At 51.5% G+C, this 16,023-nt stretch overlaps 1 protein-coding gene across 1 annotated transcript in view; it reads right to left on the bottom strand.

The window, feature by feature from the left end:
• P2RY6 (pyrimidinergic receptor P2Y6) overlaps nt 1–4,201 on the bottom strand; it is an 83,624-nt gene extending 79,423 nt beyond the window's left edge. The window contains exon 1 of the mRNA XM_073316271.1: nt 4,107–4,201. The gene's annotated coding sequence lies outside the window, so the exon portion shown is untranslated. The remainder of the gene's footprint in view (nt 1–4,106) is intronic.
• Between the last annotated feature and the right edge of the window lie 11,822 nt (nt 4,202–16,023).

A 16,023-nucleotide genomic window follows, 5' to 3' on the forward strand; every position in this document is an offset into this window, starting at 1 on the left:
AGCAGGACTCAAGTCATCCCAGTGAAGCAGCCCCACTGCCCTGCATCCACTGACCAGGAAAGACCCAAGACAAGTTCACTAGAGCCTGCAAGCTCCTGTGCATGGCAGACTCTTGCACTTGCATAGAGCCACTGACTTCAGTGAGCTTGCAGGATCAGGGCCTCGGTTTGGTTTTCAAGTTGATCTACCCCTTGGCATTCCACCATGCCAGGCCCTGGAAAACCAGCCGTGTTCATTTCGAAACAGGACTTTCCCACTAGCCAGAAGCACTGACCAGATTCCATTCATATGCCATCCAGCAGACAGGGCACTGGACTGGAACAAAAGAGCCCTAGGTTCTATTCCTGCCTCTGCCACTAGCCTGCGGGCTGACCTAGGACAAGTCATTTCATCTTCCTGTGCCTCAGTTTCTCCATTTGTATAATGGGGATAATGATACTGAGCTCCTTTGTGAAGTGCCATATAGGAGCTAGGTATTATTACATTAATATTTCCAAGTATAGGTCTAAACAGCAGAACAAATTTATACAATTGACAGTCATCCTCTGGATCTTACTGACTTCTATGAATACCACTGTTGTCTAGCTTGCAGAGTCACCCTAGGCGGCTAACATCTGCAGCATCTAATTCTTTCCATACATCTCTACATAATTATAGCTGGTTTCTTACAGTATCAGCACCCAGTTCTGCACTTCTCACTTAGACAAAACTCAAAGCTTCTGCCTGTCTAAGGAGCACAGGATCAGGCCCTTAGCTTCCCTCTGCCTTTACCGATTAACAAGAAATAACAGTTGGCCAGCGCACTGCGTTTTATTATTCAATTCCTAACTGTAAAGGTAGCTAAGCAATGGAACGAATTATCTAGGGAGGTTGTGGAATCTTTGTCGCGGGAGGTTTTTAAGAGCAGGTTAGACAAACACCTGTCAGTGATGGTCTAGATAATACTTAGTCCTGCCGCAGGAGGGGACTGGACTAGATGACCTATTTTTGTGATGCATTCCCTGGGAAATGCAGTCACTTGAAGTATGATCCCTGCATTTTGGCAGGTTTCAGAGTAGCAGCCGTAATTGGTTAGTCTCTAAGATCCCTTCATTGTTTATACTCAGAGGAGCAAATATTGGTCCCCACCCCAGCAGATACTGTGGCCATGGAGCGCCCTGACCTAGTGTGCTCCTAAAGAGCATGTGCGTAGTCTTCTTCTACACACGTTGCCCTCCTCCCCGGCACCCCCTCACAGCGGCCCTGAAAATTGGCCCTCGCCTCAATTTCCCATTTGAGTCCCCAGTAACTGCATGGAAGCAAGTTCTCAAGTCCATCAACATTACTGTTAACCAAACACAATGCAGCCGTCCCTCAGAATGGGCCATATCACCCCACTGCAAGTCGTCCCTGAAATCATGGCTTCGGTCTCACCTCCTGGTGTCCTCCGCCAGACCTGGATTCGTTATTAGTCCTCCTTCTAGCAGGAGCAGCTGAACCACCCTAAACGTGGGGGACCACAGGCGCCCAAAACTGTGACCCCGTTTCCCCACCCCCACACTGCCCCTTCCCCCCAAGACTCTGCCTTCCACTCGCTCCTCTCTGCCCCCTCTCCCCTGTCGCTCGCCCTTACAGCTGGTAAAAAGTGGTGGGCCCATGGCCCCCTGTCCTGTCCTGTCCCAGCGCCTCGGCTCGAGGACGTAACCCTACTCTTCCCAAGGGGACAGCCACCGCCTCTCTGCTGGGAGTATCCTCCCTTCACTGTTCCTGGGGGTCCAGCTCTCCAGCAAGGAGACAGCAGCAGGTAACTTCCCACCCATCATCTGCTCCCCCTCCCTTCAGTCCCCTCAGGCCCTTGGCTACAGCTCTCTGGCTTAGAGCCAGCTGGCATCTCCCTCTGCTTCTGTTGCGGATGCTGCTGCTTTCAGCCCTCTCCAGCCCTGGCTCTCCGGCCTGGGGACAGCAGCCAGCAAACCCCTCTTGCTCCTCTCCTGCATTCCCCCTGGACCCCCCTTCCCTCTGTAGCAGCTCTCCTGCCTGCGACATCGCTAACATTCTGGTCTCCTTCTCACCAGGTCCCTTATAGACCCCCAGGTTCTGCCCCGCCCTCTTAATTGGCCCAAACGGCGTACCTGGACCGAACAGGAGCTCTGAGCCCAGTTTCATGGAACAGGCCAGCCCCCTTGTTACAGGGGTGCTGGGACGTTGTGCCTTGGCTCCAGATCCCCTACAGACCACTCCACACCTCTCTCCAGCCTGCAGGAAGCTAGCACCTGGATCCATGACTGCTGGGCAGATTTTCAAAGGAGCTCAGCACCCAGCTGCTCCCATCTGCCTCATGCTATTCAGTCCTGCCTACATCAGGGAAGGGGTATGCAGAAGTCATCGTGGACTACTGCAGCCAAGGTGCCTGTGGGGTATGGAGTGGGCTTCCTTCCCCTCCCCCCGCCATGCCAACAGAGGTCCCAATGCACAGCCCAGTTCCTCAGTCTGAGCTCTGCATAGAGCCCTGCGCGGATTTGCAGGGCTCTTAGCTCTGCAGCTAGAACTGCGACCATTATATTTAAGCCCCATTTGCAATAATTAAATTAACGGCAATAACTTCATGTTTTCCAGCATGTTTTACAAGACACTGACAAGTTCCCCTAAGGACACAGATGCTTGTCAAGCCAACTTAACTTCTCTGGACAAGTCCCCAGCAGTGAATTGCCTCTAGCAAAGAAGACTCCATCCTGATAGCAATGCAACACTGATCCAAACAACTTGAGTGCCTGCCAAAATCTGACCAGGCCATCACACACACAAAGGGTGTCAACAAATTCACTATCGGTTTGAGAAAGCAAGAGAGTGTTAAATCACGGAAAGAGCCAGTCAGTAAAATCCATTTCAAAGAGACTGTCAGAAAAGATATTCTGATAGGAAAATGCTTCCAACTTACTAGACAGATTCCGGCAACATCTTAAGTGCAGATATTGAAAATTAACGGATTATTAATTAATATTTTAAAAGCACTTTGAAAAGTGCTAGGTAAGAGGCAAGCATTATTAACAAACACTCATGTAAGTGATCTTACTGCACGAAACTGATCAGGATCCTGAAGATCTTGTAAATATTTGTTCCAATTCGTGGAATGGGTCAATCAGGGGCATAAAACACCAGGGGGGGAAGAGAGCTACTTTAGCTAAAGGAATGGTTGGCACAAGAAAAAATGGGTATGAACCTGGCCATGAGTAAATTTAGAGGAGAAATTAGAAGATGAGATGAGAAATTCTAACCATCCGAGGAATGAGTACCTGCAACAGGTGCCTAGTAGGAGCAGTGGGGGCAAACAACCAAACTGATTTTAAAATGGAACTTGATAATTTATGAACGAGATTACATGACGGAGTTGTCTGCGATGGCCAACACTGGACTCGTGACCCAGGAGGTCACTTTCAGCCCTACGCTCTTGCAAACAGCAACACTAAACATCTACCTTCAGAAAAACTCCCCCATCGGATGGGCAAAGAGGAAAGCAAACCCGGCCAACTGCATTAGAGAAAAAGTGGGGAAAACCAATAACATCCTGATGCGTATGAACCACAAATGAAGGTTAGCTGAACAAAACGTGACTTAGAAATTGTTCCTTTTCCTTATCGCTGATATTGTTTGAATGTGAGTAACACAAACCAACACAAAACACTCTTACCTCCACCAACCCCTTCAAGCTCAGGACAGAGGCAAATTGTATTACCAGGAGCCCTGATCCCGCAAAAGCTTATGTGGTTATCATTGTGTGTTATTTGTATGACCACAATACCTAGGGCAGGTGTCCACCAGGACCCCTCTGGGCTAGGTGCTGTCTTCTGAGCATACGCAACTGCGCGAAGCCAGAACACAGGGACAGGCGCCCATGCGGTAACTTTCAGCGTGCGAGGGGCGCGACTCAGCGGCTGAAAGCGAAGCCCGTGTCTCAAGCTTTGCAGGACGTGAGGCTGGAGCTTTAACGCTGCGATCTCCCCCGGCTGGGCCATGTCAGCCCCGCTCAGAGCGCCTGGAGCGGCCCCGGGGAGCCCGCCCACCCCAGCAAGCCCCCCGGAAAGAGCAGCTCCCCGGGGAGAGGCGGAGACAGGGGCTGGGTCACTCACCGGCTGCTCCGTCCTCTGGCTCGGGGGGCCCCGCCTGCGGAGGGGAAGCCGGGGCCGGCGCTGGGGCGAGGGGCTGGGAAGGGCCGGGGACCCCGCGCTGGGGCGCGGATCGCTCTGGCCGGTCGCTCCGCGCGGCGCCCGCCCGGCTCTCAGCGCCAGCCGCCGCCTCCGCTCGCCTGCCCCGGCCCCGCGGCCCCGACCCCACCCCCTTGGGGCGCTGCCAGGCGGCTCCTTCCCTCGCACACCCGCGCCCACCGGTCCCTGCCTGGCGGGGTCCCGCTACGAGGGGAGCCGCAAAGGAGGAGAGGACGTGGCAATGCACCTGCAACGCAGCTGGGGTTTGGGGGGGCAGGGGGTAGGTCTGGCAATGCACCTGCAACGCAGCTGGGGTTTGGGGGGGCAGGGGGTAGGTCTGGCAATGCACCTGCAACGCAGCTGGGGTTTGGGGGGTAGGTCTGGCAATGCACCTGCAACGCAGCTGGGGTTTGGGGGGGGCAGGGGGTAGGTCTGGCAATGCACCTGCAACGCAGCTGGGGTTTGGGGGGTAGGTCTGGCAATGCACCTGCAAAGCAGCTGGGGTTTGGGGGGGCAGGGGGTAGGTCTGGCAATGCACCTGCAACGCAGCTGGGGTTTGGGGGGGGCAGGGGGTAGGTCTGGCAATGCACCTGCAACGCAGCTGGGGTTTGGGGGGTAGGTGTGACAATGCACCTGCAAAGCAGCTGGGGTTTTGGGGGGGGTTCAGGGGGTAGGTGTGACAATGCAGCTGGGTTGGGGGGGCAGGGGGTAGGTGTGACAATGCACCTGCAACGCAGCTGGGTTTTTGGGGGGGTACAGGGGGTAGGTGTGACAATGCACCTGCAAAGCAGCTGGGTTTTGGGGGGTGCAGGGGGTAGGTGTGACAATGCAGCTGGGTTGGGGGGCAGGGGGTAGGTGTGACAATGCACCTGCAAAACAACTGGATTTTACCAGTAATGGGGGGAGGGTGGTGCATCTACGAAACAGCTGGAGTTTCCTGGTAATTAGGGACAGGGAGCAGTGCTTCTATAAACCAACTGCATTCCACCAGGAAGGGGTGGGAAGAAGCAGTTCATTTGCAAAACAGCTGGATTTTACCAGGGGAAGAGGAGGGGAGGGGAGAGACCACTGCATCACAGATTTATTAAATGATTGTGTTTTATCAAATGCACCATTAAATCTGGAATAACTAAATGCCCCCTAAAGGCACAATAATTAATAAAGGCACAAAGCAATAAATGCACAATTAAATTGTGGATGACAGCGATGGGAAAGACCTGTTAGATCTTTCCTGCTGGCTGTTCCCTAGAGTCAGATCCAGTCTAGTTTTACACATCTCCAGGGATGGTGTTTCTAACCAGTTCCCTTGGGAAACTATTCCATACATCTCTCTGCTGAAGTTCTTCCGGATGGCCTGGCTTCCCTCCCCCAAGAGGCTTATATGCAGCTCATCTCTCTCACACGGGGCTGGAGGGTATACAGACTACATACCCACTGTTTATTTTTCCAAGATGAGTGGACGCTCAGTCTTTGGCAAGTCTGGGCACAGGTTGTAATTGCTGGGAGGCTGAGGGACTGGGAGCCAGTTGTCCTTTGTGACTCAGTTGTGAAATGCCTGGAGGGGGACACGCACATACCTGCAAGCGGCGACAGGAGGTAAATAGGCTAGCGTGCCACAACATATTCAGCCAAGGATCACGCGAATCACGGCCGGGAAGAGACGCATTACCGGGCTGCAATAAGTGGGTGAAATGCTATGCAGAAGAATAGATTAGAGGACCACAATGGCCTCGATATCTGTGACCGTTAACAGCCATATGTACAGGGGACATGGGCAGCGCAGCTGAGACAAACTTCTTCTAAGAGGAGGTGGGAATTCAGCTCCTCAAATGTTTGGAAGAATTTGCCTAGGGATGTGATGAATTCTCCAGCATTTGAAGTCCCTACATCATGACCTGCTGTCTGTGCTAATCCGCATCTCTTAGGAAATCACAAGTTCTGGGCTTGATGCAAGAATCAATGGTTGAAATCCTCTGGCCTGCATGTTCTGCAGGAGAGACGAGGTGGGTAAGGGAATGTCTTTTATTGGACTTATTTCTGTACAGAAGCTGGTCCAATAAAAGATATTAACTCACCCACCTTGTCTCGCTAATATCCTGGGACCCACATGTCTGCAACGGTGCTGCCCCCAACAATGGATGTTATGCAGAAGGACAAATCTGTTCTCACTTTATAATACATGGTCCTCCCTTCTTGGACCCGGGGAAGAGACCAGTCAGATATTAGGGAACTATCCAGTTAGATTTATTCTGTTAAATCATGTGATATCACACCACAGGTGCCAGAGCCAGATTGACAAAGAGCCAGAATACAATAAAAGCTCGGATTGAACCCAAACAGACTGTACCTCCAAGGCAGTCTTTATGGATGAGGCAGAAAAGAAGAGCACCAGCTCACGCACAGCATCGGTTCACCGTCATGATGGTGCTGGTTGTCACCTTATCGGTCAATGCTACAAGAGTGAATTGCACTCACCAGGTGCAATTTTTAAAATCCTTGTGAAACTCGCAGGTAGCAAAGACGAAGCCGAATGCAGCCTCTGGCTTCAGGCTGCCCGTTAGCAGCCCAGCCGACAGGGAAACTCCGAGACTGACCCTGATCACAAGCCTCCGCTGGGGTGCAGTCAAACACACCGGGCCGGGATGTGTACATACCAGAAAACATGCCCTGTGTAACTGAGCACAACACCGGCACTGAAATAGAGAGAAACGCCTTCTGGGGCAGGCGCCTGAATGCAGTGCAAGCCAGGGACAACTTCACTGAGCTCAAGGGGGTTCGACCGGTGTAAAAACAAAGTCAGTGAGAGAATCAGGGCCCAGGACCCTAACTAGACATTGTTTAAGCCCAGGAAGTCGGCCTGGAGCATGTCCCTTTTCATTAAAAGTTTTATGCAATGAAACAATAGAATCAGGAGCTTAATTTAAACAGCTTGCTCCAATGGGTCTCTGTAGTGATCAATTTCTGTCTAGTCTGTAAGTTTATTGATTTCTGTGTATCCCACGCTCCTCTTAGACTCTTCTTAGCATGTGGAAAATTCACTCTTTAAAAACACATTACTACCCACATTGTCAAGTTGTCACAAACTCCCCAAGCCATGAAGTCTGGGGCTCTCCCTGCTCAGCCCAGCTCCCCATAGAGAGCTCAATGCCTCCAGACCTGCCAGTTGCCCACACTGAGCTGCAGAAAGTTATTCAGAGCCTTGCTCGTTTTTCTTTCCCCATATCTCCCCGAGCAGCTGCAGGCATTACTGGGACTGCTGCCCTGGCTAGGCTGACACACCAAGGATTGAACCAGGGACCTCCAGAGCCTTGTAGCATAAGCTGCTACAGCTTGAGCTAGCGGCCATAACAGACTCATATCCTCTGTGTCTCGACAGAGGGGGGATCTGTAACACACCCTCCCCAGTGGGTTACATTAGCACCCATCCCTTCATCTTCCAGCACCAATGCAGCACCCAACGCTCCAGCGGACCTTTCTGAGCCATGGCCTTCCCCCCACGGTGCTTGTTCATTGTGGACCGTGCCATTCTGCTATGGGGATAGCCACTCTATATTGTACACAGCCATGCCAGCCTAAGCACCTCTCATATTCTGTACTCAGCAAGGCACCACCTCGGGGCAGTTGTACCATCTGGGGCCGTCAGCCAGCAGCAGCAGCCAGTAGCCTCATGTTCGGCATGTTTCCAGCTAGGCAGGAATAAAACCCTTCTTTGTCTGAGCATGGGGCTGCTGTCTGTGTGGCTGTCACAGATGACCCAGGGGAAGAAGGGAGGTGAGGAGAGAACCGGCCAGTGGCCAGATTTTCATGGCTTCCACCAGCCCAGTCTGGAACTGATGTGGCTCCTGGTGGGAGAGGGGGCAGGGTGGACTGTAACTGCAGCACAAGCCCCCTGCAATCCCTGCTCTGCTGGGGTGCCCAGAGCTGGCTGTGCAGCCGTGGGTGGGCCAGGAGGAGGACGTGCTGATTCTGTGCCCCTCTCGGACATCTGCCGTTGGATGGAACTTAACACTGCTTCCCAGTTGTAGAAGCCCTGGGAGACGCAGCGGCAGCTATATTGCGGCCAGCCTACCCCTGTGGCCAACTGCTTCCGGGGATGCAGCAGGCCCCAGTGCGCAGAAGAAAGGACCGTGTGCTCCTCCTGTGGAACTGAATCTGGCCCTTTAATACCGTAGTGCAATCTGGCTTCCTAAGGGACTGATTGGGAACCTGAGTGAAAAGCAAATCTGTAAAGGAGACAGATGGGGAAGCGGCCAAACGAGAATATACAGAGTCAGTCAATGCTGCAGGGAAAGAGGAGGGCAGCCAAGATGCAGAGTGAAGTAATGCAGCCAAAGTGGTTAGCAAACGAAGCACGGGCAAAAGAAATAACAGCGAGCCAAGGGCTCCATTGATAAAGGAGGAGGGTGATGAAAGCACTGAGGCCTGTTAAATAGCTGCGATACTGAAATTATGTTTTAAAATCTGCCTTTCTTTGATTAAAGGAAATTGCCACAGAGGTTTAGCTGTTAGGAAGTAATACACACCTTGTAAAAACAGCTGTTGATAACGATCAAATAGGGGAACCCTTAGAACGGTCAGTACACACATGTCAGCAACTCCAAATGACAGGCATCACCAGGTGTTAAGGTCAGACCAATGTTCCATCCAGCCCAGTATCCTGTCTTCCAACGGTGGCCAATGTCAGGTGTCCCAGAGGGAATGAACAGAACAGGTAATCCATCAAGTGATAGAGCCCCTGTCGTCCTCCCAGCTTCTGGCAATCAGAGGCTAGGGACACCCAGAGCATGGGGTTGCATCCCTGACCATCTTGGCTAATAGCCATTGATGGACTTATCCGCCATGAACTTAACTAGGGATTTTTTTTTAAACCCTGTTATAGTTTTGGCCTTCACAACATCCACACGACGCGTTCCACAGGTTGACTGTGCTTGCATGAAGAAGTACTTCCTTCTGTTTGTTTAAATAGGGAGACAGCCAACAAACTTACCAAACAGCGGACAACTACTTCTGAAAAGTCGTGGAGGCTCTAGGGCTGGCTAAACGTGCTGCTGATTTTCAGAGAAGGAAAGCAGAGGCGATCCTGGCACCTGTTGTTTTGTAAATCTAACGTCAAGAACAGAACAAATGGTAAGAGAAAAATCATGATGGCCCAGATATTTAGTCACTTACCTGCTATTGAAATCAATGGAAGTTAGGCACCTAAATACCTCTGAGGATTTGTGCCTAACTATCTAGTAGATGGGGGTGGGGTGGGGGGGGAACCTTTTTTCTATCAGGGGCCACTGACCCACAGGAAAAACCAGTCACAGGCCATACACAGGCCGGGGGAGAGGGGGGAGGCTCAGGGCTTCCCTTAGGCTCTGGGTTGGGGCCAGAAATGAGGGGTTCAGGATGTGGGAGGGGGCTCTGGGCTGGGGCAGAGGGTTGGGGTGCGGGAGGAGGTGAGGGCTCTGGTGTGGGGCTGGGGATGAGGGGCTTGGGGTGCAGGAGGGGGATCTGGGCTGGGGCCAAGCGGTTTGGAGTGCAGGAGGGGGCTCCAGGCTGGGGCAGAGGGTTGGGGTGTGGGAGGAGCTTTGGGGTGTGGGCTCTAGGAGGGAGTTTGGATGTGGGAGGGGACTCAGAGCTGGGGTGCGGATGGGGATGTGGGGTCTAGGAGGGGGTTCCGGATGGGGGTTGGTGTGTGTGGGGGGTGGGGTCTGGGAGGGAGTTAGGATGTGGGAGGGGATTCTGACCTGGGGCAGTGGGTGTGGGCTCCGGCCCAGCGGCACTTACCTCAGGCGGCTCAGCGGGGCTAAGGCAAGCTCCCTGCCTGCCGGGGCTCCGTTCTGTTCCCAGAAGCTGCTGCCATTTCCGGCCCCTAGGCGGAGTGGCCAGGGGGCTCTGCACGGTGTGTGCTGCCCACGAAGCCAGCGCCGGGGGCAGGGGCACTGCATGGAGTTTCCCTGATTGCCCCTGCTCCTAAGGGCTGCAGAGACATGCCGAGAGCTGCCAGGAACTGCATGGAGCCGACTGGACTTCTGGCACCCCGGCGAGCTGGTGCTCGCAGCTCGAGCCCCATGTGAGGGGGGGTGGTGGTGCAGAGGCTCGGGGCTTCCAGCCTGCGGCGAGGAGCTTTGCTGTGGGCTGGATGAAATGAAGCAGCAGGCCGTAGGTTCCCCTGAACTTTGGTGGAGCCAGGCCCCTGTGCTCTCAGATTGGTGGAACACAGGCACCATGGGCCCATACAACTCGCCACCTCTGGGCTCAACAGCTTTCATGCACGTTGCCTTCGTCGACTCTTTGGCATCTCTTGGAGGGACAGAGTCACTGACACTGAGGTGGTCAAACGGGCCAGCATACCGAGCATGCACGCGCCTCCGCTGGCTTGGGCATGTGTGCCGAATGAATGATGGGCGCATCCCAAAGGAGATTCTCTACAGCGAACTGGCATCTGGAAAAAGACCCAAAGAACACCCAAAATTGCATTTCAAGGATGTGTGCAAGCGAGACCTCAAAGAAATGGACCTGGACGTGGATAACTGGGATGATCACACTCAGGACCGCAGCCTTTGGAAACAAGAGCTTAACAAAGGTCCGCGGAGTTCCAAGAGGAAGCCGTCCAGCCTAGCAGAGGAGAAAACAGCTCGCAGAAGGCAGAGCCCGAAGGGTCAAGGTGCGGCAGAGATGTGGCAGAATCAGATTGTCTCTCTCGAGTTGGTCTCTTCAGGCACGTTTGCAGCTGCCATAAAACCAACTGAGTAAAATCTTTACCTCTCAGGGGCTCATACCCCTGGTCTCTCAAGACTGAAGGATGCCTTCTACTAAGCATCTACTAAGCATCATGGTTATATGAGTGCCTGATCCAATTCCCACTGATGTCTAAAGGAGTCTGTCTGTTGACTTCAGTGGCAGTTGGAGCAAGCCCTTTGGCTTGCGCCCTTCAGTGACTTAAGAGTGTGAGTGCCAACCGCAGGGCAGACTGAACCCGAACCGGAGAGACAAGGTGGGGGAGGTAATATCGTTTATTGGACCAACTTCCACTGGCGAGAGAGAGGAGCTTTCATGCTTACAGAGAGCTCTTCTTCTGGTCTGGAAAAGGTACTCCGAGTGTCACAGCCAAATACAAGGTGGAACCGATTGTTTAAGCATACGTAGTCAACGCATATTATATTTCAAGGGACCATTCAAGTCCCCCCAGCCTCACCTGCTGCCCCCAGGCAATTTAAAAGGGACTCACATGGCTACAATACTGCATACGACAACGTTAAGAACCAGGGCACAAACTCCAAATTGGCGGTGTGTTCTCTACTTAGATTTCCCCCACCAATTGTCAATTGGAAACTCCTCAGGCACTATAGCAGCCTTAACACAGAGTTACAGACAGTCCCCTTGGGTACTCTGATCTGCCTCGCCACCCAGGCAAACAAACCTTTGTCATAGATGGTCCCTTACACCAAGAATCACAGCAATATTCAGGTTACTCTGAGTCCTAAAGGACCAGTCGCTTATCCCAGGTCAATTGTACCTTGGATCTCACACCAGAGACAATGCTTGTAATCAATCCTATAATAAACTATATACAGATTCATTAATAGGAAAAGGAAATGAGAATTATTTACAAGGTTAAAGCATGTAAACATAGATATACAAATGAGTTACAATCATAAGTTTCAAAGGGTAATAGAAGTTTCTATAATAAGCAAACTCAGTATGTCCTTTAGGGCTAACCCAGGTGAAACAGCTACAGACCTCTTGCTTATGCCTAAAAAACTTGCCCTCCAGAGTCCAAGCAGCACAGAAATACTCAGTTCCTTCTGTTTGGGGTTTTTACCCCCTCCTGCCATGTGGTCTGAGCAGCAAAACTCAGATGATGGGGGGGAATCCACTTGCATGACTCATCTTGATGGGGGAGAAGAGCAGAGCAACCAAGTCTTTTGTCCCCTTTAACATCCCATTATAGTCCTTCTGGCGTTGATGGACCGTGCCTGTTGGGCAGGACGTAACACTTTCTGTTGCAGATTGGCACTTCCCACTAGTTGTGTCTCTCCTGTTTGGTGATTTACACTGTAACAGAGACTCACAATACAACCACTCAAATATTACTTTACAATATGGGATACAGAGGTTACAAGTGAGATTAATGCAGGCAACAACTCATACGCATTCAATGAAGTCTAAACACATTCTTATAATTTTGATACCTGTTTTAATGCACAGATGAGCCAGACTGATTCCAGCTGTGTATTTGTCAACGTTCCACTGCGGCATGGGGGATGCAGCGTCACACCCTTAAAGACCAGATCTTGGCAGTCAAGCTTTGAGACCAGTTATCGGCCCTACACCTAGCCCCTATGTGCTGCAAGGGGTTGAGGAAGAATCTGTCCAGAGCAGGAGGAGCACAGGGCTGACATAAGCAATCCTACACCATCTCCCCTTAGCAGCGCTGGTGCCGGTGGTGTATCAGTGATGAAAGGGATTAGGGTTTTACCCGGACAGTCCAGTTTTTGGCTCCTGTGTCAAGGTGCCATTTAGGGTTGTCGGATGCCTGTTTTTCGACAGGAAAGTCCGGTCAAAAAGGGGACCTGGCAGTGTCCAGTCAGATGTACAGACTGGACATCAAAAGTCTGGTTATCATGGGGCAGGGGGAGGCTCCGGGTCATTAACCCACGCCAACCCCTGCTCAGCCAGGGCTGCCTCCTACCTGCAGACAGGCTCCTTGTCAGGCTGCAGCAGCTCCTGTTCCAGCCCCCAGCAGAGGGAGACCACCTGGGGGGTGGGGAGGGGGGAAGGGGAGATGATTCAGCAAATGACTGGGGGAGGGGGAGAAGGGATCGACTGATGGGGCTAGGCCTTGGGGGGGAAGAGGTGGAGAAGGGGGCAGGGCCTCAGGGTCCAGTTACCAGCAGTTAGAAAAGTGGAAACCCTAAAGGATGCAACCAGGGCCATATGCAAAGTACACCGCTTCATAGGGCACCAGGAAATTTGGGGCACCAAATTGCCCCAAATTTCCTGGTGCCCTACGCAGCTGCATGCTGCTCCAGTGGCTAGCCTGATCCCCTAGCTGGCCAGGAAAGCTGCCCCCACCCCTGATCCGCCTCTTCCTTGTGGCCCTGGCCCCTGCTCTGCCCCAGCCCTGCCTCTTCCCACCCCTGCTCCGCCCTGCCCCCACTCCACCCCTTCTCCAAAGCCCCTGCCCCTGCTCCGCCTCTTCCTTCCCCTGCTCCGCCCCAGCCCTGCCCCCACTCCACCCATTCCCCTGAGCAGTGCCCCGGGGGACTACAGGAGGGGTTGGGCCCGCCCTGCAATCACTGGGTGACAGGAAGTGGAGCAACCCAGCCCCAACCCACTCCGCTCTGCCAGCTTGTGCTGGGGGGCAGTTCCCCCCTGCCTCCCAACCCTGTTCCTGCCCCTCCACGGAAGCCTGGGGCCACCCCCCATGCGGGAGGGCTGCGTAGGGCACCAAAATGTCTAGGGACGGTTCTGGATGCACCTCAGCATTATGGGGATTCTAGCCTGCAGCAGGGAGGCTGTTATAAATTAGAGCAATTCCTGGGGCTGCTCTGATTTATGCCAGCTTCTTTGTGGCTCCTGCAGGAGCCCAGATCATGGATAGCTTCAAGTCACCTTTGTTTCCCCTCCCCCTGGGCCGTGCCTTTCTGTGCGTCAGCCTAAAGTCTGCCCCTCGTTTTAAAATGAATGACAAAGGAAATGGAGGTGAAATTACATTTGGATTTCAGTCAAGCATTTGATAGCGTCTCCTCTCTTGCCAAATTAAATCAAATTGGCCTGGATTGAAATTGGTTTCCTGGATTGAAAACCTGCTGACGGAAAGCAAACAGGAAGAGTGGCAACGGACAGCAGGTATCGAGCGGGAGAGGGGTCTAAGGAGGAGCCTCCAAGCTAGTTCCAGTCCCTAGTTACATTTGATTGATCCTATGAGTTAGAGATGGAAAACACCTATTGATAAGGCTGCAAGACTGTAAGAGGTATGGAACAGCTTCCATATGAGGAGAGATTAATAAAACGGGGACTTTTCAGCTTGGAAAAGAGACGACTAAGGGGGATATGATAGAGATCTATAAAATCATGAGTGGTGTGGAGAAAGTAAATAAGGAAGTGTTATTTACTCCTTCTCATAACACAAGAACTAGGGGTCACCAAATGAAATTATTAGGCAGCAGGTTTAAAACAAACAAAAGGAAGTATTTTTCCACACAATGCTCCATCCATCTCTGGAACTCTTTGCCAGAGGATGTTGTGATGGCCAAGACAGTAACAGGGTTCAAAAAAGAACTAGATAAGTTCATGGAGGATAGGACCATCAATGGCTATTAGCTGGGATAGTCAGGGATGGAACCCCATGCTCTGAGTGCTCTGAGCCTCTGTTTGCCAGAAGCTGGGAATGGACAACAGGATGGATCTCTTGATGATTACCTGTTCTGTTCATTCCCTCTGGGGCACCTGGCATTGGCCACTGTCAGAAAACAGGATACTGGGCTAGATGGACCTTTGGTCTGACCCAATATGGCCGTTATTATGTTCTAAGACAGTTGTGATTTTTTTTTTTATTCAAAAGTTGCGGCCATGGCTTGTTAAAGTTCCAGTTCCAGGCATGCAGCCTGCCTTCCAAAGCCAGGCAGCAGCACAGAAGAGATGCAGTGTGTCTTGCTGGGCTTTCGAAGGCAAGCATGATGGGGGGTGCGTCCCAGACAGATCTGAGTAAGTCGCATTGCGACCTGGCCCACCGGGTCGCAACCCCACTCAAGTTTACGGCGACTATAAAAAGTTGTGGTGTGTGTTAACAGTTCATAGAGTCATAGAGTTTAAGGTCAGAAGGGATCATTATGATCACTTAGTTTGACCTCCTGTGTAACACAAGCCATGGAACTTCTGGTTCCTGCAACAAAATCACGGCCAGCCATTTTCTTACAGCCTTACCTATTGATCCATCGGTATTAGCTATCTGGAAGAAGGCTAACGCCCCATGATAATGAAGGAGCAGTTCTGATTTCAAAGGGACTACTTAAGGAGTAAAGCACTACTCACCATGAATAAGGGTAGCAGAATCTGGCCCTCAGTTAGCTAATAATGATAAACTGGGGAGACGTCAATAGTATCCGGAAGCACAAAGAAATAACAGAGAGGTTAGAAATATGGGCAGGAAATAGCAACACGAGGTCGAGCTTGGGAAAATGCAGCTATTCCATTTGTGGAAAAAGAATCTGAAATGCCGATATTCAATGGGAGGGAGAAACCTGGTTAATGGTGACTGGAGAGCAAGTGAGATTTGAATTTACAATGCAATATGGCAGCCAGAAAGTCCAATCGGAGGGCTCTACTCACAGAAACATCCTGTCTTGCTCCCAGGAAGCTTTCAGATGTTGATGACATAACAGCTGGAATAACATGTTGAGTCCCAGCCTCCTCATAAGCAGAAAGATGTGAGTTAAAATATCAAAAATTATCTGGGGACTAAGGTCATTCATTTATTTATAGAAAGATGAAAAGAACTACATATTTATTATTTATCTCAGTGTTTGTCTGCCCAGGGAGTTATTCCAGAATAGCTGTTCCTGATTAATTTACCGTGTGGATGCTCTTATTCTGGAATGAGTTTATTCCAGTGGATTAATCCAGGGATTAAGCTAATTCACAATAAAACACTCTTATTCCAGAATAAGAGCATTCACACAGGAAGTTAGTCAGGCATATGTAGTCCGCTTTCAATTCATACCCTACCTTAATCTGAATTAATTTCTTTGTGTAGTCAAAGAGATGGCCAAGAGGGGACAGATAATTGAAAAGTATAAATACCAAGGAGGAAAAGGAAATATTTAAGTGTTTAAAGGAGAAATTATTGAAG

The sequence above is a fragment of the Lepidochelys kempii genome, chromosome 1 (assembly GCF_965140265.1).
Source record: "Lepidochelys kempii isolate rLepKem1 chromosome 1, rLepKem1.hap2, whole genome shotgun sequence".
Lineage (NCBI taxonomy): Eukaryota > Metazoa > Chordata > Testudines > Cheloniidae > Lepidochelys > Lepidochelys kempii.